At 45.6% G+C, this 27,418-nt stretch overlaps 1 protein-coding gene across 1 annotated transcript in view; it reads left to right on the forward strand.

Moving 5' to 3' along the window:
* The first annotated feature begins 4,842 nt into the window (after positions 1-4,842).
* The window catches only part of DPYS (dihydropyrimidinase), an 86,087-nt gene continuing 63,511 nt past the window's right edge, over positions 4,843-27,418 (forward strand). Inside the window, exon 1 of the mRNA XM_066578094.1 lies at positions 4,843-4,927. The gene's annotated coding sequence lies outside the window, so the exon portion shown is untranslated. The remainder of the gene's footprint in view (positions 4,928-27,418) is intronic.

Here is a 27,418-nt window from a genome sequence, read left to right on the forward strand (position 1 = left end):
GCAAACCGGAGGCGGTGAACGGCCTTCGTCCCACCTTGTGGGGTGCTTGGCCATCATATGTCTGCGCATGGTGGTGGTGGTGAGGCTGTTGGTGTTGGCTCCCCGGCTGAGCTTTGCGCAACAAAGGTTGCACAGCACTGTTCGTCGGTCGTCAGGCGTCTCTGTGAAAAACTGCCAGACCTTAGAGCACCTCGGCCTCTGCAGGGTGGCATGGCGCGAGGGGGCGCTTTGGGAAACACTTGGTGGATTATTCGGTCTGGCCCTGCCTCTACCCCTGGCCCTGGCCACCGCACTGCCTCTTGCAACCTGCCCTGCTGATGCCCTTGACTCCCCCTCTGAAGACCTGTCCTCCTGAGTAAGCGTTGCACACCAGGTGGGGTCAGTCACCTCATCGTCCTGCTGCTCTTCCTCCGAATCCTCTGTGCGCTGCTCCCTTGGACTTACTGCCCTTACTACTACCTCACTGCAAGACAACTGTGTCTGATCGTCATCATCCTCCTCACCCACAGAAAGTTGTTGAGACAGTTGGCGGAAGTCCCCAGCCTCTTCCCTCGGACCCCGGGAACTTTCGAATGGTTGGGCATCAGTGACGATAAACTCCTCTGGTGGGAGAGGAACCGCTGCTGCCCAATCTAAGCAGGGGCCCGAGAACAGTTCCTGGGAGTGTTCCCGCTCCTGAGCAGGTGTCATTGTAGTGGAGTGAGGAGGCTGGGAGGAAGGAGGAGCAGCAGACAGAGGATTCGGATTTGCAGCAGTGGACGGCGCAGAACTGCGTGTTGACGATAGGTTGCTCGAAGCACTTTCTGCCATCCAGGACAGGACCTGCTCACACTGCTCATTTTCTAATAACCGTCTCCCGCGTGGACCCATTAATTGGGCGATGAATGTGGGGACGCCAGAAACGTGCCTCTCTCCTAATCGCGCAGCAGTCGGCTGCGACACACCGGGATCAGGAGCTCGGCCTGTGCCCACACCCTGACTTGGCCCTCCGCGTCCTCGGCCGCGTCCACGTCCTCTAGGCCTACCCCTACCCCTCAGCATGCTGTATTACCAGTGATTTGATTTCACAGGCAGGAAATAAATTGGCGCAAGACTGCAGGCCAAATATAATTTTTTCCCTTTTTGGAAAACGAAAGGCCCCACTGCCTCTAGTGAATGAATAATCTAAGTTTAATAACTGTGCTGTGTCCCTGCTAATGTGTCACAGAACGTGAGGGTAGCAGAGTTATTATAACTCTTGGAGAGCAGGTATTTTTTTCCCAATTAAGGAAAGCAAATGGCGAAGCCAGCAGTAAAGCGTAGCTGGGTGCGTCTGATTTAGCAATGTTGTTCAAGCAGCTCACACGTGTCCACCGCCCTTAGGACGGACAGAGGCTGGACAAATAGATTTGTTTTCAGTTTTTTTCCACCAAAAGGCAGCACTGCGTATATTCAATGAACATGAGAAGTTTAATAACTGTGCTGTGTCCCTGCTTATGTGTCACAGAACGTGAGGGTAGCAGAGTTATTATAACTCTTGGAGAGCAGGTATTTTTTTCCCAATTAAGGAAAGCAAATGGCGAAGCCAGCAGTAAAGCGTAGCTGGGTGCGTCTGATTTAGCAATGTTGTTCAAGCAGCTCACACGTGTCCACCGCCCTTAGGACGGACAGAGGCTGGACAAATAGATTTGTTTTCAGTTTTTTTCCACCAAAAGGCAGCACTGCGTATATTCAATGAACATGAGAAGTTTAATAACTGTGCTGTGTCCCTGCTTATGTGTCACAGAACGTGAGGGTAGCAGAGTTATTATAACTCTTGGAGAGCAGGTATTTTTTTCCCAATTAAGGAAAGCAAATGGCGAAGCCAGCAGTAAAGCGTAGCTGGGTGCGTCTGATTTAGCAATGTTGTTCAAGCAGCTCACACGTGTCCACCGCCCTTAGGACGGACAGAGGCTGGACAAATAGATTTGTTTTCAGTTTTTTTCCACCAAAAGGCAGCACTGCGTATATTCAATGAACATGAGATGTTTAATAACTGTGCTGTGTCCCTGCTTATGTGTCACAGAACGTGAGGGTAGCAGAGTTATTATAACTCTTGGAGAGCAGGTATTTTTTTCCCAATTAAGGAAAGCAAATGGCGAAGCCAGCAGTAAAGCGTAGCTGGGTGCGTCTGATTTAGCAATGTTGTTCAAGCAGCTCACACGTGTCCACCGCCCTTAGGACGGACAGAGGCTGGACAAATAGATTTGTTTTCAGTTTTTTTCCACCAAAAGGCAGCACTGCGTATATTCAATGAACATGAGAAGTTTAATAACTGTGCTGTGTCCCTGCTTATGTGTCACAGAACGTGAGGGTAGCAGAGTTATTATAACTCTTGGAGAGCAGGTATTTTTTTCCCAATTAAGGAAAGCAAATGGCGAAGCCAGCAGTAAGGCGTAGCTGGGTGCGTCTGATTTAGCAATGTTGTTCAAGCAGCTCACACGTGTCCACCGCCCTTAGGACGGACAGAGGCTGGACAAATAGATTTGTTTTCAGTTTTTTTCCACCAAAAGGCAGCACTGCGTATATTCTATGAATAATAACTGTGTTGTGGCCCTGCCTATACAATTCTTTCCCTGCAGTATCAATGGAGGGTGCAATGGTCTGCAGAGGCGATTTTGAGAAGCAAAAAAAAATGCAGCACAGCTAACAGCAGCCTGGACAGTACTGCACACGGATAAATATGGCCCTAGAAAGGACCGTTGAGGTTCTTGAAGGCTACACTCACTCCTAACACTCTCCCTGCCTATGCAGCACTTCTGTCCCTAATGCCAGGTGCAACGGTCTGCAGAGGCGATTTTGAGAAAAAAAATTTTTCCACTGCTAACAGCAGCCAACACACAGCTATCAGTGGCCCTAATAAGGACCTTTGGGGGGTCTTGAAGCCTACACTAACTACCAATTCTTTCCCTACAGCAGCTCCGGTACAAACAGCACTGTCCCTCATCTAACTCACACCGCATCTGAGGCGAACCGCGGGAGGGGCCGACTTTTATGTTCGGGTGACACCTGATCTCCCCAGCCACTCACAGCAGGGGGGTGGTATAGGGCTTGAACGTCACAGGGGGAAGTTGTAATGCCTTCCCTGTCTTTCAATTGGCCAGAAAAGCGCGCTAACGTCTCAGGGAAGGAAGTGAAAGTAACCAGAACACCGCATGGTGTTCGTTACGAATAACGAACATCCCGAACACCCTAATATTCGCACGAATATCAAGCTCGGACGAACGCGTTCGCTCATCTCTAGTAGTTTCCAAAAAAGATTTATGTTATATGTTTGTCCAGGTATCCACGCCTCTCCTGTATATAGTGATGGGGAGCATCCTGGTATAACCTATGTATCTGCTGTATATAATGATAAAGACCATGTTGGTATAACCTGGGTATCTCCTGTATATAATTACACATGTACAGCTGGTATAAGTTACACATCTCCCTGTATAACGTGATATGGACCATGCTGGTATAACCTGTGTATTTCCTGTATATAATGACATAGACCATGCTGGTATCACCTGGCTATCCCCTGTATATAAGTGTATATGTACAGTTGGTATAAGTTATACATTTCCCGTATATAGTGATATAGACCATGCCGGTATAACCTTGGTATATCCTGTATATAATTATATATGTACAGCTGGTATAAGTTATATATCCTGTATATAGTGATATGGCGCATGCTGGTATAACCTGGGTATCTCCTGTATATAATTATATATGCACAGCTGGTATAAGTTATATATCCTGTATATAGTGATATGGACCATGCTGGTATAACCTTGGTATCTCCTGTATATAATTATATATGAACAGCTGGTATAAGTTATACATCCTGTATATAGTGATATTGGCCATGCTGGTATAACCTTGGTATCTCCTGTATAGAATTATATATGAACAGCTGGTATAAGTTATACATCCTGTATATAGTGATATGGGCCATACTGATATACATGAGATACCAAGGTTATACAATTATATATGTACAGCTGGTATAAGTTATACATCCTGTATATAGTGATATGGGCCATGCTGGTATCTCCTGTATATTATTGCACACTTTACACACAATTAAAAAGTGCATCAAAAACTGCATTTGGTTTTTAAAAGACTGCATGTATTGTATAAATCCACATGCGGTTTTTAAGTGTGTGCAGTTTTTAAAAAAAAACGTGCAGTTTTTGTATACCACTTGCAGTTTTTTTATGTGATTTTAATTGTGGTTCGAAAATGCAACAAAAAACCTGAACACAGTCGAAGGGACTGCAAACACATTTTCACGTAGTCCAGGAAATGAATCATGTTTGAAAAGCTTATGCCCAGGGGCTAGATCATGTGCATACATGTGTTTTGCAACTGTATGCAACACGGGAGATGGTGGGTGCAAGCTGAACTTTTGCATCTGGGTCCCTGAGCCTTTAGCTACCTATCTGACCACTGTTCAATCTCTATCGGATAACATGAACATGTTTGAAGGCACCAGATAGGACGAGGAGACAGTTGCCTGCAGACTATCACTCCAGCTATTTGCTGTCAGGTCCTAAACACGAAGATCATTTGTTCCTTATTACAACATCGTTGGTGACTTTTTATTTCACTGGACGTGTAACCACCTCGCTGCAGGCTCTGAAGAGTTAAGATATATGTCCCATTTCCTTGACTGATGACATTCCTACTTCAAAAGTGATGGAAGATGAGAGCTCCGACTGCCAGCAACACATGCTACTAATATATCGCTTGTCTTCACTTTCACCAAAGCCGATTCTTTTATATAACCACCCATTATAGCCACGTATATTTCTATCTGAGTCATTTGACCGAAGATGAAGAAAAATCCAAAAATGAAAAGCTTTAAGAATTGGTATGAGCTTGATACAAGATCAGAAGAACACCCCAACATTCATCTAGGGTGAGTTTATAGATGTCTGTCATGGTAATAAAAAAAAAGTATAGCTATACACAACAGTGGCCTGATGAAGGCGCCAGTAATCTCTACGGGAAACAAAGGAACGGTAGATTAAACCCAACTGGTTGTATTTTTGTTTCTACTACTAGAAGACTGTCCGGGTGCATTTTCGCGGGCGAGTTTCACGCAGAATATCTTTCCAATTGCAATATGGTCAGATATCACGTGTGAAAAGAACACAATGCTAGCAATGTGTTCATTCACATGAATGATTTTTCTCTCGGATCGATGATCCAAAATTGAAAAACAGCTGCATGTCCTATTTTTGGGTAATTCTGCCAGTGTCTGAATGACTAACAATAATTTGTTTGCTTAATGGTAAATTTAGGCAGGCATAAAAATCAAATGTCAATTGGCCTGATCATTGAGCATAGAGGGGGGTAGCCGAAGCAATCTCTCCGGCACACTCCGCCTCCATTCACTGTTTAATCATCGCTCCTGTGTCAAAGTGGAATAATCGCTAGGACAGCATCAGGCGCTTAAACAACTGTCCTGTATAAAAGAACTCTAGCACGCCTGATTCATATTGCGCCCCATATTTACCTGCAAGACAGATTCAGAGAGCCCCCATGCACATCAGATGGTTGGCCTCTCCTACCAAAATCAGCTGGTTCACCGGACTTTCTTCTAATATATCTATAGGCAGTGTTAGGTTGTTGGCAGAATGTAGGGAAATCTGCTAGATCTGCCAGGGAAAATATAATTCTGACCTATTTACAAAGACACAGGAAATCCATATGAGCCCTTTCACATATCGATGAGGGCTCATTGTCTCATTCCTTAATATCCCAGAACTTCCTTGCAGATGGCAAAAATCTATCTTCATCTTGTGAAAGTATTGAAATGACCTATGTTACACTTTTTAGTCAGGGGTAATACAGTTAAGTTTAAAGTTCATAAAAGCGGTGTATTCTGGACTGAACTAGTCTTGGTACTGTGGGCTTGGGTGTTTCCTGGAGACCATATTTAGTCATTCTACCTGCATTCCTTAGGCCTCATATCCACGGCACACGTGGATTTTTCATGTGGATTTCCGCAGCGGATGCACTACCAGTAAACATTAAATTGATTTTTTTATTGCTTGCGGGAGATCGTAGATTGCATTATTTTGCATGCGGATGTACGCAGATGCACAGCGGATCCGCAACCCCACCTTCCAGCCTTTTCCCCACCTTCCTAACTGAATTTAACCTTCAAATCCGCAATGCATCCAAAATTGTATTTGCGGATGCACTGCAGATCGCACGCTTCCATAGAGATAAATAGAGCCCATCCGCGTGTTATCCGTGGTAAAATGGAGCATGCTGTGATTTTCTTTTCCGCACGTGACATCCACAAATCAAATAAAATAAAATCAAATTCGCTGGTGTTAAATTAAGTGCACACGCCATTCTTCTCTATGGGCTAATTGAACTGTGGATCATCCGCACGGGTCACCTGCACGGATTCTGAAATTCAATTTTGCCCGTGGTCATGAGGGTTTACTGTTATCAATGTAATTACTGTATGCACGTTATGTATTTACTAAGCTTTTGTAATGATTTGCTACTTTTCTACTGAAATAAGGTGTAACTTACAGTGCTGTCACCTGTGATTCGACCACTATTAATTTCTTTGTTCTACTTTGCACTGTTTGTAAGGTTAACACTGGGCTAGCTCCTTGTTCTTTCTCCAATGATCGTTGCTAACTAATTTAGATGGATGAGAGAACTTAGATCCCGGTAACTTCATTGCTAATTCTACATTTAAAGGAGTACTCCAACAATCTCTTCACCTGTATATGATGAGCATTTAAAGTCATGATATGAACTGTGCTTAGAGGAAGATTACCCATTAGCCCTTCAAGAAGAAATCCAAGCTCACAGGACTGTAGTTTCCTGGATCCACCTTCTTCCCTTTTTTGAAGATAGGGACAACATTTGCCCTTTTCCAATCTTTTGGGACTTCTGTTTTCTAGGAATTTATAAAGACTATGACGATTGGTACAGCAATTACCTCTGCTGCTTCCTATACTATCCTAGGATGTAATTGATCTTGACCTTGAGACTTGAATTCATTTAAGTTAGCTAAGTGTTCCCTCACCATCTCTCTGCTTATAGATAGCCTGCATTCTTTTATTCCCCAAATAGCACAGGGAAGAACAGTTGATGTTACATCTACTTTCTCAGAGAAAACAGATACAAAATAGGAACTTAAAAGTTCAGCCTTCTCAACATCATTCTTAACCAATTCACCATTTTTATCTTGTAAGCATCCAATAACATCTTTCTCTTTTCTTTTGCTTTTGACATACCCCCAAATCCTTTTTTAATGTTTTTGGCCTCCGTTGCAAGCCTCAATTCAGTATTACTTTTTCTGACACTTGCCCTACAGTTTCTGCAGACCGCATTATATTTTTCTTCAGATATTCCCCCCTCTTTCCATTTGATATACATATTTTTCTTCCTTTTTAACATGTGTGCAAGTTCTGTGTTCATGCATCCTGGTCTATCTAAATGCTTCCCATTCTTCCTTTTTCAGTAATTGTTAATGATTGTTTTTTGAGAATCTCCTTTTGCAATATTTTCCAACCACCTTGGACATTTCTGTCCTTAAGAACATCCAGCCATTGGATTCTTCCTACCCTCTTTCTCAGTTCATTGAAATCTGTCTTTCAGAAATCCAACTTTGAGGTCTGAGTTTTCTCAGGTCTTCCTCCCCTTTTTATTCAAAATTCAGGGCTGGCATGATCGCTGCCTCCCAAGGACCCAGCGACCCTTACTTCCTCAACTATTCCCTCCCTGTTGGTAAGAATTAGGTCCAAGATAGCAGATCCCCTTGTTTTCTCTTCTAACTTTTGGAAGATAAAGTTGTCAGCAAGAGCAGATAAGAATTTATTGGATCCATCACTTTTACCTGAGAGAGATTCCCAACAAATGTCTGGATAGTTAAAATCTCCCATGATCACTATGTCATACTTTTTTGAGAGCTTGGCCATTTTTTGAGAGCTTGGCCCTCATGTGGCGCAACAGAGCCTCATGTGGTGCAGAGTGTAAGCTCTCGTTCACGACCTGAAGGTTGCAAGTTCAATCCCCGCTGATTCAGGTAGCTGGCTCAAGGTCAACTCATCCTTCCAAGGTCGTTAAAATGAGTACTTAGCTTGGTGGGGGGTAATAAATAAATAAATTACCTGAAAGCGCTGCAGAATAAGTTGGCGCTATACAAACAAGATTCATTTATTTTATTTTTTTTCTTTTTATCTGATTGTAGAAAGAGTTCATCAATATCTTCTGCTTGTCCGGGCGGCATATAGTAAATGCCTACAATAGTGTCCTTTCTGTTGTTCTCTCTTTGTATTCTTACCCAAACAGTTTCTACAGAACTCCCATGCTCTGAAGCTTGAATCTGTGTGGAGATAAATGTTTTCCTAACATACAATGCAATACCTCCTCCCCTTTTAGTAGGTCTGTGTCCTTTAAATAAGTTGTATCCTTCAAGCCTTGTATTCCAATCATGCGTATCATCCCACCAAGTTTACGTGATGCCTATGACATCGTATTTCTCTTCCTGCATCAGGAGCTCCAATTCTCCTTGTTTTTTCCCATGCTCTGAGCATTTTTCTAAAAACATTTTAGTTTGTGATCGGTGTCTCTTGCTCTTCTACTTGCCGTCTGAATTTTTTGTCTGTTTTTTCTTTCCACTTCTAATAGTAAGGTTCTCAAATGTATTAATTAGCTGTATATTTTTACCTGGCCTTTCACTTCCCTTCCCATATTGTTCTAGTTTAAAGCTCTCCTAATAAGTGAAGCAAGGCACCCACCAAATATATGCTTACCTGTTTTTGTAGGGTGCAACCCATCTCTAGCAAGCTGTGAATCATATAGGTAATTCACTCCATGGTCTAGAAATCCAAATCTTTGCTGACAGCACCATCAATGTAGTTAGTTATTCCATGGCCATCCACTGGGAGGATGGATGAGAAGACCACCTGTGCTCCTAGTTCCTTCCCCTTCTTTCCGTGATCTTCAAAGTTTCTGCAGATAGTTGCAAGGAACGTTTTTGTAGTGTCATTTGTTCCTACATGTATTAGTAGGAATGGGTGGTGTTCTGTAGAACTGAAGAATCTTGACAGCTTATGAGACACATCTTTGCTTTGTGCACCTGGAAGACAGCATACCTCTTGTGAGTTTGTCAGGTCTGCAGACAGCGACTCTGTTCCTCTCAATAGGAAATCCCCCACAACCACCACTCTCCTTTTCCTCTTAACAACAGAACTTCCATTTCTCCATGCAAGAGAACCTTGTGCACTTACTACATAGTTCTTTGTGGGTAGAGTCATATCTTGCTGTACGTATTTCTTCTCTGTTCTGTTCTTTGTGGGTAGAGTCATTTCTTGCTGTACCTCTCTTCTCCTCCTATAATCAATAAAGAAAAATGAAGCTTTATTTAAGTCTCATTAAAAGATAGATGTGCACATCCTAAATACAATAGTTTACGCCTTTTTCAGGGTCCTCCCTGGCATTTTTTTGTACGCTCATACTGTGGATATATCCAGCTTTACAGGTGCAGCGTCCGTTGACCGGGCCCCAGCCTAGGAGACAGCTGGGTAGAGTTTGGGCCTTGTCACGGTGGCTCTACTGTCTCCCACCCGGAGGGTAACCAGGAACGCGTCCAAGGGGCCAGGGCAGGCTATTAAATAGGGTAACCCAACAGTGGTTTACCTTGAGTTCCTTTGTCATGTGTGATGCCACGGTTCCATCCACGGTGAATTCTAGACAATGTAATGACGTCCACACATGCAGAGTTGAATGTTAAAGGCAGAACCAGGAATGGTCGGTAAAGCCGCTTACTTGTAGCATAACTCAGAAACCGTCCCAAAGAGTTTTTACGTCCATAGGCAAGACACTGGTTCAGGAGGACACGTGGTGTGACAGGGAGGAAACACAGGAGGACAGAGGGACTTTCACAGGCCAAGTTATCTGTGGATCTCTGTTCCTGGACACCCTTCGACTAACACTTGCCAACTCTCTACCCGTACACAGAGCAGAAACATACACGTAGCGCTGCACGGTGAGGTCTCGCAATCTTTGCAGTTTCTCTCTCTCACTCCTTAATTCTCTGGTCTGAGAAGAAGAAACCAGGACACGCATATGGCATCCTCTCGGCTTCTTCAATCTTCCCTGCGCACAGACTAAAGGTGTCTGCGTGCATACAGGCTTCACATTCCATAGCAGGACTGACAAGGCCAAGAGACAGCTAAAAGCCAGGAGACTCACTCATGCACCTTGCAATCACAAATATAAAACAAGGTCACATGACATACAAAAGATACATTTCCAGACATTACCCAGATGGTAACCCATTCAGTGCACCAGCTATGCAATACACATCATATTTACTCACATGGAAGACCCGTGACAACACATAAGCACAAAACAAACATAGACCATTCAGAAACATCTAGAAACTTATGCACATCAATTCAATACCCGGTACCCCACTGACCTTAATTGTAGAACAGATTTGATGAATTGTTAATAATGTTGTTTTTGTTCTTCTTGTGGGGCTTACATCATTGAAGGGCCAGGCTCTTTCAAGTGAACAACTATGTCAATTACTATACTGGCATTTGTCTACCACTTTGTTTCTATACTATGCTATGAATTAAGCCTCTCTTTTTCAGCTAAAATACGTAAACAATTGTTTTGATATATGTGTACATCTATTTTAATGGGTCTTTAATAAAGCGTCATTTTTCTTGGTGCTAGAGTATTTTGCACTATTTTCTGCTGCTTTTTCCTGGGATACGGCTTAGCATGTGCTCCTTTGCACCTCTTCATTATATAGCAAGGACTTCTATTGTTGGATTTGAGGGAAGTAAGCTGTATCACACACACTTTTTGGGGGTTAGGTCATGGGCTTGTCTAGGCAGCAATTGGGCAAATGACTGGACACACTGCACTCCAGTAGGCTCACCCCAGCTGAATTAGGGTTGATGCAAGATGGAGAGCTTGCTACAGACCCTGCTCTCCTGCTGACTCAGAGGGCCAAGGAAGCAGTTGCAGGCTGGCTGCGGTGGGAGACCTTTTATTGTAGAAGGCAGTATGGTTGTGTAGCATGGAGGTGGTGGTGGCCTTTGTGTCATTATCAGGCCATTGCGGAGTCTCTTCTAATTTAAAAAGGTTGTCCCGCGCCGAAACGGGTTTTTGTTTTTTTTCAAACCCCCCCCATTCGGCGCGAGACAACCCCGATGCAGGGGTTAAAAAAGAACACCGCGCAGCGCTTACCTGAATCCCCGCGCTCCGGTGACTTCTTACTTACCGGCTGAAGATGGCCGCCGGGATCTTCTCCCTCGGTGGACCGCAGGGCTTCTGTGCGGTCCATTGCCGATTCCAGCCTCCTGATTGGCTGGAATCGGCACGTGACGGGGCGGAGCTACACGGAGCCGGCATCCTGCACGAGTGGCCCCATTGAGAAAAGAAGAAGACCCGGACTGCGCAAGCGCGTCTAATTTGGCCATTAGACGCCGAAAATTAGACGGGCTCCATGGAAACGAGGACGCTAGCAACGGAGCAGGTAAGTGAAAAACTTCTTATAACTTCTGTATGGCTCATAATTAATGCACAATGTACATTACAAAGTGCATTAATATGGCCATACAGAAGTGTATAGACCCACTTGCTGCCGCGGGACAACCCCTTTAAACATCCCCCTCTGCTTCCTTTTTGATACCATAAAAATGCTGAGCTGATGCAATTTGTATTGCACTGGGGTAATTCGGGCCCAGAGAGCCATGAATGGATGACATCTCAATGAGACTCAACAGACCCAGCATAAGGTAATAAATGTGTTGACCCACTTACAATATGAGGCCACTTTTAGATTTTTTTTTCATGACTATTTTAAACGTTTAGTAAAAGGCCTATTTTTTGCTTTAAGGACCAAATGATTGCCATTGTCACATTGCAAGAGGCATAACTTGTTGACTTGGGGGGGGGGGGGGGGCAAGTTGCATTTTATAATGGCTCCACTCCTGGGTTCCCTATAATATGTTGTATAACTTTTATTACATTTCTGGGTGGGAGGGAGATAGAACCCCCCAGAAATTCCACCATTGCTTTTGGGTTTTATTTTTATAGTGTTCACCATTTGGTAAAACTAAGAAAACTGTGATACCAAGTTTATAGAAATTTTCTTTTCTTTTTTGTTTTTAACGAAAAACAATTGAACCTGCCTCACCGCATGCTAAGATCAATAGCATTTATATTTTTCCTGCAGCAAAGCTCTGTGAGGGCTAGTTGTTTGCGGGAAGAGTTGTAATTTGGACCTTTCAGTTTGTTTTTTTCAGAGGCGAACAAAGAAAAATAGCAATTCTGGGGTTAGACTTTAAAATTATCGTTATAGTGTTCACCCTGCGCGATAAATAACAAAATATTTTCATTGTCTGGGTCGTTATGAGTGCGGTAATTATGTGTTGCTTTTCTAAAATTTTGTTTAGTATTCCATTTGTTGGGAAAAATAAAAAAAATTTTAACTGGATTTTTTTTTTTTTAAATTCATCTTTGTTGACCTCATTTAGATGCTATTTTTTAGACCCTCAAGGGGACTTGAAGATGTGATAGTTGGATTGCTAGGATAGTACAATGCATTACTTATGTAGTGCCATCTACTATACCTATGACAGCAGCCTATTGGCCTCTACCAAAGGGTGGTTTAACCCCTTCACAACCAAGGACGTACCGGTACGTCCTGTGGCCACGGGGTATGTATAAAAAGAGGTTGCGATGCAACCTCTCTTCATACAGTGCGGGCGTCAGCTGTTTATTACAGCTGACACCCGCGGGCAATAGCCGCGAGCGGCCGCGCGGCCGATCGCAGCTATTAACCATTTAAATGCCGCTGTCAATTCTGACAGCGGCATTTAAATCCGCACGACCCCCCCCCCCCCGCGGTGAGATCGGGGGGCATGTTTGTAGTTTCCACTTAGGTTAAGCAGCGCTGCTGATTAGAGCCACCTGATTGGCTCTTCGGCACCACGCGACTACACAGCGTGCACGCGCATTGCCTTCAGCAGCCGTGCACTACACACTACAGTTAAGCAGACGTGCGCTACACACTACACTTAAGCAGCACGGGGTTAGGTTTAGGGTTACGGTTAGGTTTAGGGTTAGGATTACCTAAACCTAACCCTAAACCTAACCCTAAACACTAACCGTAAACACTAAAACTAACCCTACACCTAACCCTACACCTAACCCTACACCTAACCCTACACCTAACCCTACACCCAACCCTACACCCAACCCTACACCCAACCCTACACCCTAACCCTACACCCTAACCCTACACCCTAACCCTACACCCTAACCCTACACCCTAACCCTACACCCTAACCCTACACCCTAACCCTACACCCTAACCCTACACCCTAACCCTACACCCTAACCCTACACCCTAACCCTAAACCCTAAACCTAACCCCGTGCTGCTTAAGTGTAGTGTGTAGCGCACAGCTGCTTAACTGTAGTGTGTAGTGCATGGCTGCTGAAGGCAATGCGCGTGCACGCTGTGTAGTCACGTGCAAGTGGGGTTATACACTTCTGTATGGCCATATTAATGCACTTTGTAATATACATCGTGCATTAAATATGAGCCATACAGAAGTTATTCACTTACCTGCTCCGTTGCTAGCGTACCTGTTGCCATGGATCCGTCTAAATTCACTGTCTTCTGGCGTTTTTAGACACGCTTGCGCAGTCCGTGCTTCTGCCTGGTGAATAGGGCCGCTCGTGCCGGAGAGCTGGTCACAGCGTAGTCATCGTAGCTCCGCCCCATCACATGTGCCGATTCCAGCCAATCAGGAGGCTGGAATCGGCAATGGACCGCACAAAGCCCATGGTGCACCATGGGAGAAAACCGCAGTGCATCCCTGGGAAAGGACCGGCGGCCATCTTAGGGAGAAGATTTTTATAACTTCATATTTCGGCAGATCGGTGAGTAGCAAGCGGTTTAAAAACCGATTTAAATTGCTATTTTATGCCAGGGGGGTGACAGGGGGAATGGGCTAATGTAAAATTTTGATGTTTGCCGTGAGACAACCCCTTTAAGTTCCCAATCCGCTCCTGACCATGTTTGACTTAAAAGTAAAGCTGCATGTCCAGTCATTCTTCTTAGGTTTCCCATAAAGAAATAAGTAGGAAGTTTGGATGCTGGAATGTGAATTAGACTGCAGCTGTCGGTGGTCGCCATCAAACTCAGCAAGTTGTCTGAAAATAGTAACAGCAGCTGGAGTGAGGAAGAAAAATAGCAGGGAAAACAGATGAAATAGAAGTCATTCTTATGGGAAGACTTACCTCCCCTACTGTTATTTCAGGGCTGAGTGTCTTGTAACCAAGAGTTAAAGGTGGTTTTTAAAACCAGATTGCAGTGGGAAAGTGACCTGTAACTGATGCAACACACATGTAGCATGATTACAGTTCGTGAGATGCCCACTTCTACTCCAATTCATGTCCTCCTGTCTCAGTCAAATCACATCTCTTCCTAAGCCAGCGAGTCTCATTTCCTAGTAGACTTTGACTGTAGTGGTTCAGGGTAGGCAGTCTCCACCTAGAAACAGTTATGGAGGATTTATGCCAATCCTGGGTTAAGATGAAAAGAATTGGTGCATAAATCTGAAAGAGTACCAAAGGCTAGGTTCATATACACGTTGGACGCATTGGAGCCTGTGACGCAGATTCTGTAAATTTTTTTTAAACAGTAGCACAGCATGCAACGCAATTTTTTCCGCTAAATTGACGGCCACCAGGATAGAACCCGATGGACGAAATTATAAGGATACCCATCACATTCGATAAGCACCATAAGCTAAGTTCTGGAGCTTACAGGACAGGGGACATGGAGTCCGGAGGTGAACTTTCCCAGCTTCTTGTTCCCTCGTTGTTACCCCTGGAAGTCAGCATTGGTCTGTAAGTGTAGAAAATAGTGTCCATGTACTGTGCAATGCAAGATGCGCCTCAGAATTTCTGTCTCAACTCTCTATCGGCCATGTAAATACAACCATGGGATTCCTCTTTGGATAATGAAAGACAAATCAAAGAGCAAATCTTCTCCAAACATGATCTGGAAGGACCCTAAGTAATATAGAAACGATAAGAGCTATCGTTATTTGTATGTTGCTGATCGGCAAATGGAGTACCAGTCATACTGCGGCGTCTGAGCAGAGGCTGGCCGTAGTGGGGAAGAGCACAGGTAAAAAGATGTATGTCACGGGTGGCTCTGCGGTCTCTCCCGACAATGGCGAAAAGTGGCATAGCCCAGTCACGCGCAGTGGAAGAGGCCAGAATAATAGTAATAGCGATACTTAGCGGTTCTGTCAAGTGACGCCAGTACCTTTTGGGGGTGTACGTGGGTGGTTGGTAGCAAAGCAACTGTGACGAGTCCACGTAGCTTTTGTTGTAAACTGAAGGTACACAGTTTACTGAGCAGTAATTTACAGTTCACAGATTTGCAGACTTGTTTTGCAGTTGAATTTAACGTTGTTCCAAACACAGAATATAACAAAATGATTTTCTTCAATGCTGTTTCTCTCTATTTAAAGTTATCCAGAAAGAATCTTCTCAGTCCTAGTTATCAGAGGGTTGTTTTTTGTTGTGTAGATGGTTCTCAGATCTTTGTACTCCACTCTGCACTTGTTCTGGAAGCTTGTGTATTCCCAATATGGGCTACGGTAACTGCGGCTGCAGTACATCACACTTCCTCTCTCATCCACCTCCCAACAACGACTCTCATCCACTGCTCCTTCACTTCTTGCTACTTTCCCGCACTTTTCTCAACACTCCCCTTAACATCCTGCCTTGCCCTGCACACTTTCCCGGGCTAGTCTCAACTCCTCCCCCACTACCAATTAGGGAATTAGGTGCCAAACAACCAATGAAGAGCAAGCTGTTGCCAGGTAAAATAGCTTTGGGCCGTGAAGTAGGAAAAAGACAGGGTGTCTCCTCTGTACAATACCTTCTATGTCTCCGCAAAAGCACATAGCCAGGTATTTCAGGACTTATGAATGTGTGGCTATCCTGTAGGACCCTCCGGGCCACTTCAGAATACGCAGAATGTTCCTTGTTTTGCTAGTGTTAATGGCCACAATTGTAGCATTAACATCACTATTGACAATATGGGAGAATGCAATTTCTATTGCTGGGAAAATTCCATGGTGAAGTTATAAGAGATATAGAGACAACAGTAGTACCCTAATGCCCTTCTGCCATTAAAAATGGCACGTTAGATGGGGAACCCTGTTACTTTTTGTGGAATAGTATAAAATCTGTAATTGGAGAACTGACCAAGAATCAAAAGTTGTATTTATTTCCATATGTTAATACTTAGTGGGGTTCCTTTGGCCCTAATAACATTGGATACTCTCTGTGGCATACTTTCTACTAACGTCTGATACGCTTTAGTCGGTATTTCCTTCCATTCATCCTGTAAACGTCTGTTGAGTTCTCTCAAAGAAGATGGACGCTGTTCATATTTTCTGACCGACATTTCAGTTCGTCCAAAAAGTGTTTAGTAGAGAGTATCCACTGTCATTAGGGCCAAAGGAGCCCTACTAAGTATTAACAATTGAAAATAAATACTACTTTTGATTCTTGCTCAGGTGTCCAATTATATTTAGTAGGATAGTGTACATTGGGGTCCAGGAACTTCAGGCTGCACCACTGGAATACCCTTTAGTGTATGAGCTACATATCAGAAAGCTGGACGGATCACTACAAAGTTGTTCCACGTGTGGCCAGTTTTACAGGGCTAGTCCACCAACTTTTAAATTGGTGACGTTCAGCCAATAGTTGCCAGTACAGACCAGCACTAGTTTTCTTCCTCTCCATAATAATCATGTAGACTAGTGGTATCCAACCTAAAGCTCTCCTGCTCTTGCAAATTTACAACCTCCAGTGTGCCCGCATAATGGGAGTTGTAGTTCCACAACAGCCTGAGAGCCAGGTTGGGGAGCATGCATGTAGACATTCTTATGCTCACGTGTTGTTACTGGATACACATTTAGATAACTGTTCCATTTCCACAGTTGTTTCGCCTTTTGATCATTGTAGATCTCACTTGTTACAGGAATAGCCTCGATGCCCCATCGTCACTGGACAGTTTCCTGTATCATGTTCCTTAAATCCTTTCAGCATACTCATATAACCTGGTAATGGGGTCAGAAAGAAAAATCGGTGGAACAAAAATGGCTTCTTTAATATATTCATAAGACCGAGATTTCCAAAAAGCATCCAAATCAATTTAGTTATATATATCTTTATAAACCGTTCCAAATAATAAAGGGAATTTGTCACCAACTTTTAGCCCCATGAGCTAAGCTTACGGGCTGAAAGTAGGAGACCCACTGAGTCCGGGGATGTAAGTGTTATACTTACCTTCCCTGTCGTCCCTGTTGCAGCGGGAGGCCGGTTATGGTTAACAGCCAGCTCAAGCTATGGGATGGCGGGGGCTCAGATTCTGATCTCATGCCGTCCACAGGACGTACGTTTACGTCCTGTTGCGTTAAGTACCTCGCAGCCAGTGTGTAAACTTATAAAAATACATGATGTTACAGCAAACTTTCAAACCACTGCAGGGTTCTTCAGGCTTAAATTAAATAGATAATAGGGAAAATAGAGTAATATGGAAGGTTTAACAATAATAATTTATTAACATTAAGTGATAATTGAGCGTTGTTCTGGTTAGCCCTTTTAGTCGTTCACGCCCCTCGGCGAGCTTAGAGGTAAATAATTTTCCTACTTTTGTGAATTATTTATATGCAAATGATAAAGGTTGTAATTAAAGTCACTTAATTATCTATATACAAAGTGTAAAGATTACATCACATCATTAGCCAAGTATAAGGGTTACATCTTAGATCACATTATTAACTAAGCGGTTACAGCTTACATGTTACCAGGAACATCACTGGGAAGTTGACTCATCTGAATCAGCAGCTGGGGAAGCTAAGCAGTGTTAAGATTATTAAGAGTATCTTCTCCAGTAGACCGACATGTATGACACCTCCTCATCCCATCACCAAAGGTTCCCACCACTTCCAGGGGTTCGACAGATGTGACACTTCCTTACTCTGTCTCCAAAGCTTCCAATGTGACTCAATTGTGGAACTTTTCTACTATTGTAATACAGATGACTTCATGTCTGAGTTCCAAAGTCCCATCACAGCATATCTCATCAGAAGTAGAAAGTAAACCTACATTGTATGCTCTCACGGTAAGCAAGCTGATATATTGTATACACGTTTAATTTAAGATATACACTGCTATATTCTGTCAACCATAAATACCATTCCCATTGTATCAAGAATCACTTTGTTTCTCTACCCAAGATGAGATATATCTCAAAATACACACTCAACATGTTGGTTCTTCTTTTGTGTGCATACACCAATAAATACCTCTTCCTAGACATGACTACTTACCTTAGCTCTTTGTTCAGAACAATGAAGGTTCAAAAGTCATGATTGAGAGAAACGTGGGGTCTGAAATAATGACATACTCAGTATATTCCTGACTGAAGGAATCAAAATGAAATTGAATCTAAATGATCATACATTTAGTATTTTCCTGTCAACTACCCACTTAACAAAGGAGTTGAATCTAAGAGCAACCCCTACAGGGAGAATATGAACATAAGTGTAGTCTCTTACCAGTGCGGGATTCGAGCCGAGGGTGTAGCACCTGTGCAGGTCACCAAAGAGTAGTTAAGATAGCCAGGAGTCGTTAACAGGAAGTCTCAGTTTGCAGTACAGAGGGATGAGGCAGGTAGCATAGTCAGATGGAAAGCCAGGAGTCAGTATCAAGAGGTCTTGTCACAATAGCAGAGGAGCAGGCAGAAATGGAGCTGATCAATGATGGGAGCACAATAATCACGCAATGCATGAAGGTACAAGGCCAGGTTTATATAGAGGGCTTAATCAGGAGCAGAGCAGAGCTAGGACAGGGGAGGTAGGAACTAGGTAAACAGAATCATGAAGCAAGGCTAGTTTCAGCAAGCTGGATAGCTCAATGGGGAGAGAGACCATTCAGAGCAAATGAGGTCCCAGGTTCAAATCGACAAAAAGAAGCAATTTGTTGGAGTTGGTGGGCCCTGATAAAGCTTCCAATACATGCCTGAGCACAATATTGGGCTGTAAATCTCAACCCATACTGCAATGCACCGGCACATGCAAGTCATTTTTGTATCACTTCGGTACAGTTGCGATCCTCTGGCACATCTTTCAGCCGCGTCGGAGGATCAGCAAGTGTTTCCCATTTTTTTCAATGTGAAACCTCGCATTGCACTCGCGTACACATTGCATGGCGTGCAATGTGTTTTCATGGCCAATTGAAAACAATGGGCAATGTGTTCTAAGGGAGCGCCCAAAGATATGACATGCCATTATTTTTTTACACACCCCAGTGCGGAAAAAAATTGCTTATGTATATGACCCCATTCAAAAGAATAAGAGTTCATATTTGTGCAAGATTTGTGTGTCTTGCAATGCACAAATCTCATGCGATTTTTCACAGCCGTGTTGAAGCAGCTTAAAGGGGTGGTCTCGCGAAACAAAGTGAGGGTATACACTTCCGTATGGCCATATTAATGCACTTTGTAATATACATCGTGCATTAAATATGAGCCATACAGAAGTTATTCCACTTACCTGCTCCGTTGCTGGCGTCCTCGTCTCCATGGTTCCGTCTAAATTCGCCGGCAGCTTGCTTTTTTAGACGCGCTTGCGCAGTCCGGTCTTCTCCATTCAGCACGAGCCGCTTCAGTGTGCTCCCCGCTACAGCTCTTCTGCGCATGCGCAGACGAGCTGTCACTGCTCGGGAGCGCGCTAGAGCGGCCATTCTGTACCTTCCTCTGTTAGAGGAAGGTGCAGAGCTGCCGAGCTGTCCGGAGAAGCCGCCCAGCTGTCCCGCCGTCCAGCTGTCCTGGTAAGTGATGGGCCGGGGGGGCTGCCGCTGCGCCGGGCTGCGCCGGGCTGCGCCGGGGGGGGGGCTGCCGCTGTGATGGGGGGGCTGCCGCTGTGATGGGGGGGGCTGTCGCTAGGCCGGGGGGGCTGCCGCTGTGATGGGGGGGGCTGTCGCTAGGCCGGGGGGGCTGCCGCTGCGATGGGGGAACTAGCGCTGGGCCGGGGGGGGGGCTGTCGCTGGGCCGGGGGGGCTGTGATGGGGGGGGCTGCGCCGGTTACCTTCTGCCTGGCGGTGGGTGACAGGTCGGCGGTGTTCACTCCAGGGGTCCGGTCGGCGGCTGCGGGGCGTCTGGTTGCCATGGAGACACAGCTGGTAGCGTCTCGGGAGCGCGCACGTCGGGCTACAGCAAGCAATGCGAAAAGAGCTGGCGGCCATCTTGGGAAAAAGTTTTATAAGTTGCTGAAACGCTGGAACGGTAAGTAGAAACCAGCTAGGAAAGTAATTTACAGGGGTAATTAGTAATGTATGTTTAATTAGGGGGACTGGGCAAAAAAAAAATTTCACTGCTTCCTCGAGACATCTCCTTTAAATCATGGAATTGTCTGTAATGTTCACACAATAAGATATATGGTTTTCTGGCAATAGAAGGGTAAACAAAATTGTCTTATACAAAGGAATCGCTCAACTCCAGAGACAAACACTGGCTAACAACTACCCCCAAACAAGAGCGATCAGTAATGAGCTCTGTAAGGTCAAGGTATGTGTGTATGGGATGTTCCTGCACCCCCCCTCACCCCCCTCCTTTATTTATATAGCGCCAACATATTCTGTAGCGATTACAAGACAGGGGGAACAGAAACAGAACCACAGTTACATGAAGTAATCAATTGATGGGAACAGTAGGGGTGAAGGTCCTGCTCCAACGAGCTTACATACTACAAGTAATGGGGTGATACAGAAGGTAAAGGGGCTGGAGATGTGCACTGTATGGGGAGGTGGAGAGTGAGGGATGCTATACACATAGACAATGGTCAGACTTAAGCCCTATGATGGCCAAATCAGTATGACTGCAGGGGGAGGTTGATGGGGGCTAGCAGGGATTGCAGTCAGGTAGGACAGATTGCGAAAAACAGATAGTAAAGGTACCAGATCGTAGATTATAAAACTAAATAGTGATAAGGAAATCTCACTAGCAGGCATGTTAAAGGTTTATCTTGGATTGTAAAAACTTGATGAACGGTTCCCTTCAATGCTTGATCAATAATTGCTTTTCTTATGCAACATAGTCAGATGATGTATTTTATATAATATTGTTATGTAATTTGATTTGCAGTTTGCAGTAACAGCTTATTAAATATTTTGGTTAGAGAAAGTAAGATGTAAACACTGATTATCACTAAGGCCGGACTCACGCAAACCGTATCTTGGAGCATGCTGGCTGCGAGAGAGACGCGCGCGGCTTGCAGTCAGTACACAATGACATTGCGTATTGGTTGTGTGCCGCCCATCGCTATGTACTATCTTGGTGTGTATGCGAGTGTAATGCGCACCAAGATAGAATATGATACGATTTTTCTTGCTCACATATTTGGCACACTTCATGTGAACGGTAACAAGGGCACCTATGGGAGATTGGTACAGCATATTCTGCAAGTAAAAGAGGCCGGCGGAATACGCTATACTGACACACTTTTTACTGATTGTAAAAACTTGATGAACGGTTCCCTTCAATGCTAGATCAATAATTGCATTTCTTATGCAACGTAGTCAGAGGATGTATTTTATATAATGTTGTTGTTATGTAATTTGATTTGCAGTTTGCAGTAACATCTTATTAAATATTTTGGTTAGAGAAAGTAAGATGTAAACACTGATTTTTCACTAAGGCCGGACTCACGCAAACCGTATCTTGGAGCGTGCTGGCTGCGGCTTGTGTGAGCCCGGCCTTAAACTGAGGGAATTAGAAAGAGAACCTAACAGGTCTCAAGTCATTTCTTTTTAGTGTATTAGACTATGTATTTTATTGAGCATGTGTGGAACATATCTGAGGTCAGGATCAGGGGTGGACTGACCATTTAGCCCACTGGGAAAAATCCTGGTGGGCTAGTCAGGTCCTGGGGCGGGGGTAGGAGCAGGCTTTATTTCTTTAAATTTAACTAGGAAGTACACTTAAAAAAAGTGTACTCACCTGTAGAGCTGCTCCGGCTCCTGGCCTCTTCAATCCATGCCATGCTGCTCCTCCGAGGACTGGTAAAGGGATCACCTGACAAGCATACATTCAAGTGATCGCTAAGGCCAGTCCTTGATCTCAGAGTTAGCGAGGCCTGGGACGGGCCGTAGCGATCAGGTCAATGCTCTTCCAGGAAGTCCTCGGGTGAGCAGCACATTACGGACTGAAGAGACCAGGAGCGGGAAGAGAGCTACAGGTGAGTATAGCTGTTTTTTATTTTAATGTATAATGAGCATTATTACAAACTGGAGACCATGAGTGGCATTCATAGGAGGACACAGAGGGCATTATTACTGATAGGAGGCCTTCAGGTTCATTATTAAATTTAGGTCATCAGAGACATTACTGCTTGGAGGCAATGAGGGGCATTATTAATTTAGGCCATATTTACTTAATGTAAGTAATGAGGAGCATTATTACCGTACTTTATTTAGGCCATGAGGGCCATTAGCACTTAATGTAGGTCATGAGCAGCATTATTACTGAGTGCACAACTATGAATGGGAGGATTAAGGTTAAGGCTGGAACAAGGAGACCGTGGAGCCCCTTTGAGGCTTCTTTCACATGAGCGCATATCGGACGGCCGTTTTGACGGACGGCCAATATGTGTTGTGATCTGATGCATTGGATTCCAATGCAACAGATCACATGGGCGTATTTCTGAGACGTAAAAACGCCCGGCCAGGCCAATATAGCAGCAGGTGTTTTTACGTCGGGCCCAAAAGATAGTCCAGGAACTATCTTTTAAGCCGGGAATACGTTGGCCGCTGCATGGGAGCCAATGGCAGCGACCGTAGGTGGGAAGGAGTTTAGCAGCGTGGCTGCTAAACTCCCTCCCTCTCTTCTCTTCCCCCCGTGCAGGCTCACCTGTCGTTCCTCTCCCCGCCCCTTGTTCATAGCCATCAATGGGAGGAGGCGGGGCGGATCGGCACTTAGCTCCACCCTCTCCCGCCTCATCCCATTGCACAGAACAAGCGGGGAGCCTGCGATGGGGAGAGAGGGGAAATGGGCGATGGCCTGGTGAGCTCTGCGTATTTGCGCCTGCCTCACCAGGCCATATGAACGGGCGCACAAACGTTTGATTTGTGCGTCCGTTCACCAGATTTTCTTCTCTCAACATAGCGTATATCGGCTGGCCGTGAAAACGGCTGGCCGATATGCACTCATGTGAAAGAAGCCTAAGAGAGAGCCTGGCATGATGCAGGGGGGCAGAGAACTGGGTGGAGGAGTTAGAATTTGGCTTTCACATCTGCGTTCGTGCTGCACCGACCAGAGGGTATGAAGCAGTTATTTCTGGAGGTCGATGCTTCCTCTTCGGGTGCGCAGGCAGTCTTACTGCAAAAAGGTGCATCTGGCAAGAAGGTGACATACGTTTTTTCTCCAAGTCATTTTCCATGGCAGAGCGGAATTACTCTATTGGGGATCGCGAGTTACTGGCTATCAAGATAACCCTGGAACTGGGTGGAGGAGTTAGGAAGGGGTTAATTTGGTAGAGAAGGGGAGAAGATACTGGAAGCTTGGAAGGGTAGGAAAGGAGGAGGTGGGGAGTTATTTAAGGCAGGGAAATCTTTTGTTAGAATAGCAGAGAGTAGAAAGAGTGAGAGTCAGCAGTGGGACAGGCAGTTACTAGCTTGTTGGAGATGGACGGTGTGGAGAGGATCTGTTAGGTGCACTGTTCAGACACAATCCTCTGCTTGTGTATCTGGCAGGTGAGGGCGTCATCCTGCTCTCTCTGTTCACTGAACTTACATTTATTCTCTTCCAGCACTCCTAGAGTTAATTGCTTCTGGGCCTTATGCTCAGCTGATGCAACTTTTTTAATCATCTCCTTATAAAGCTGCCGTGGGTCTTTTAGTCACTGCTGTAGTGTTCTTGTGTGATCCATGTCCATAACTCCATAACTTGGCAGTTTCCTTGCTACCTTTCTTTCTGCTTGTGTTCTGTGTCCTCTGTTTATGTATCCAGCTGTCCTGTCAAGGTCAGTCAGTGCCTAGAGGAAGACCGTGGGGGTCATCCTTATTGGGACGAGTGCTCCGCTTATAGGCAGGGGTTTCTCTTTCCTGGTTATTAGTTCAGGGCAAGATACTTTCCCTAGTTTCCATCTGCATACAGGGTTAGTACATTCAGTATCTTACCTCCCACGCTGGGGTCGGCTGTCAACCGCACTGGACTAGATCATCACCTACCCGGTAGGTTGACACACTGGTTCCACATCCAGTCATCACAGGATCCTGCAGGAGCTGACGGCAGCAGCGAGTCGGTACGGCCTGGGGTGGCTGGAACGCTGAGCGGGAGGAGCAGCAGCAGTAGGACTACAGGTGCTGGAGCTCAGGTTGCGGCGGGCCAGGCCACCGTCAAGGCTGATAGAGGACAGTACTCCGAAGGCTCACCGGCAGCTCCGGAGTCCCTCAGGGGACCCTTGTGGCAGTGCCTCTCTCCCTAAGCCTCAGGGCAGGGAGGCGCGTTCTCAGAGGAGCCAGGCACAGTGGCCGGCAGGCACGGCAAGCAGGGGCCCCTGCTCCGGTCAAGGGCAGGGCCTGCGGTGACCAGCACTGAGGAGCAATTCCCTGGAATGGACGTGTCCCCTGGTGATGTACCGGCTGAGGGAGCATCTCCGATGCAGATGCAACAGGGCAAGCTGGAAGAGCTGGTGGTAGCAGTGACAGCAGTGTGGTGAGGAGCAGTGGTATGATGCCCCCTTCAAGTGATGTGCAGTCCAGGGGGCGAACTGAGACCTGGAGTGGCAGCGTCTGAGGTTCTGGATGGAGGGAGTCGTGTCCAGTTGCCAAAGGATTCGCCTGGAGTGGCGCTGCCATGTTGCGGTCGGCGGTGGCTGCTCCGTGGCAGGAAGGCATAGATGAAGATGGTCGGATGTCGGCAGAAGAGGCGGAGTCGACGGCCTAGCGTGTGGAGCATGAAGATTCGGATGGGTGCGGGAGCGACGCAGAGGTTCGGGAGTCCGGAGGTCCAGCTGGTGGTGACATAGCTTCCACGCAGCCTGGTGAGCATGGCTCCATGTTTTGTTTGTCTAATAATTTACTTGGAGGGCAGTTTAGGGGAAGTGGTGTAGATGGGGGAGAGGGCAGTTCAGTGTGAGGGTTATTTGGGGGTGAGTTAAGGGAGGTGATAGTAAATGTGCGGGAATTATTGCAGCGGTGTGAAGGGGGGCTGGGGTCGGGGCACGTGGTTCTGTCGCTGTGGACGCCACAGGCGATCAGGAGGAGAGTGGGGGTTGGTTGTAGCTCTGGGGGGGTAGTGTGGGTTTAGGGGCCGTGCGGCCTGCTGGTGGTGTTACGGTGGTGGTGCAGACGGCGAAGGATGAGGAGGTGATCCGCCTGGATGACAAAGCAAAGGGGGAGGTATATGTTTGTTTTGAGGGTTCCTTGGGGACGCACCTGAAGAAAGAAATGAGGGGAAAACTTTGGAAGGACGAGTTGCTGCCGTTAGAGAAGTTTAACTTGGAGAAAGGGAAGCGGACAGAGTCCAAAAAGGAAGAAGAGGAGAAAAAGCAGTGGAGGCTTATACCACAAACTTTCGCGACTTGGCTTCAAGCATTTGCCATTTTGGCAGGGGTGATTGGGTAAAAGGCACCTGAGAATTGTTCAGCCCTCTTTTGTTATTTTGATTTGATTGGGGAGGCGCACAGGACGTATGGCGGTCAGGTGTGGTTGAGGTATGACGAACAATTTCGTCAGTGCAAAGCGGTGCGGTCGAATATCCAAGTGGGATCACAAGGATATTGGTTTGTGGTTGAAGGTTATGGCACTGATGCGTTATGGATAGTCCTTTCCAGGTGTTGTGCCTTCCAGCGCGAATAGTGGAGGAAGTTCTTCCACAGGTGGAGGGGCATCGCTGGGGATCTGCTGGCAATTCAATGTAAGGCAGTGCAAGTTCGGGCCAAGTTGTCGTTATAAACACAATCGCTCCATTTGCAGCGGACTGTCCCATAGGGCGTCCAAGTGTTTCTGATGAGGAAAAAGGGAAGACGCTGGTGAAACTTCACGAGATGGCCCACTTTCTAAGTAAGTACCCAGATGGAAAGAAGGGGCCGTTATTGTTTTCAGGGTTTTCAGAAGGCTTCACAATTCCAGCACCGGGGCGTTTGTTTTTAGGGGGCAATGGTGTGCAGGGCCTTGGCCGGAGGAGTGGTGGGTGGCATTGTGGAGCGGTAAAAAATGTAGTATTGTTGGAGTTCCCGATTTGTAGTGGTGGTCTCAATTTGGGGGGATTGGTTTAGAAGTAAAAAGGTGCGCTTCCATTGTGATAATATGGGAGTGGTGCAGGCAATTAATGGGGTGACTGCTTGTTCGCCGCCAGTGGTGAAGTTGTTGCGGCATTTGGCTTTGGCCTGCTTGTCTCTGCATGAGTGGTGCATGCATGAGTGGTGGCGGTACATGTTCCTGGTGTGGACAATGTTGTAGCGGATGCTCTTTCTTGTTTCCAGTGGGATCGAAAATATATTATTTATATATATATATATATATATATATATATATATATATATATATAAAATTCTGTTGATCGTGATTCACACTCTTATGTGTTCTGGGCCTCAGAGAGGGTGAAAGTTCGGCCAAACGGGAGACAACTGGGTTTTGGTTGGAAAGTAGCGGTAGTTCATTGGTTGGGCTTTAGGGGGATCAAGTGGTGTCAGATGTTACGGGAGGTGGAGAGATTTGCGCGAATGAATACGTCCCCTGACATTCTTGTATTGCATGTTGGAGGTAATGATTTGGGGAGTTGGCTGGCACGGAAGTTAAGGCAGGACATCCAGTATGATTTCTTGTGGTTGCATAGTCTCTTCCCAAGAATGGTTATTGTATGGTCTGAGGTTATCACGCGTAAGCGTTAGCGGTTATCTAGGTCTCTGGAGGGGATTAATAGGGCTAGGGTGAAGCTCAGTAGACATGTTTCGGCATTTGTGTCGCGGAATGGAGGGATTAGTGTGCATTACGTGAATTTGGAAAAAAGGGTAGGGGATTTTTGGTCTGAAGATGGAGGGCATTTGAACGCTCTTGGTATTGACATGTGGACCTTGGCAGTTCAAGACGTTATAGAGAGGGTGTTGTGTCTGTTAGGGGCAGCGCAGGCTTAGGTATAAGCCGTGCTGGTTTGGAGGGTGGTGGGTACTTGGAGTCTTTGGAAATTGTGTGGATGGGCTCAGTCTCACCTGTTAAGACTCCCTTCTTTATGTTAATTGGTATATTGGTGCAGTGACTTGGCTGGTGGGAGGGGGGGGGGAGCAGTAGACCCTCCTTCAGCTATAAGTTAC

Source organism: Eleutherodactylus coqui, chromosome 9 (assembly GCF_035609145.1).
Source record: "Eleutherodactylus coqui strain aEleCoq1 chromosome 9, aEleCoq1.hap1, whole genome shotgun sequence".
NCBI classification, from domain to species: Eukaryota; Metazoa; Chordata; class Amphibia; order Anura; family Eleutherodactylidae; genus Eleutherodactylus; species Eleutherodactylus coqui.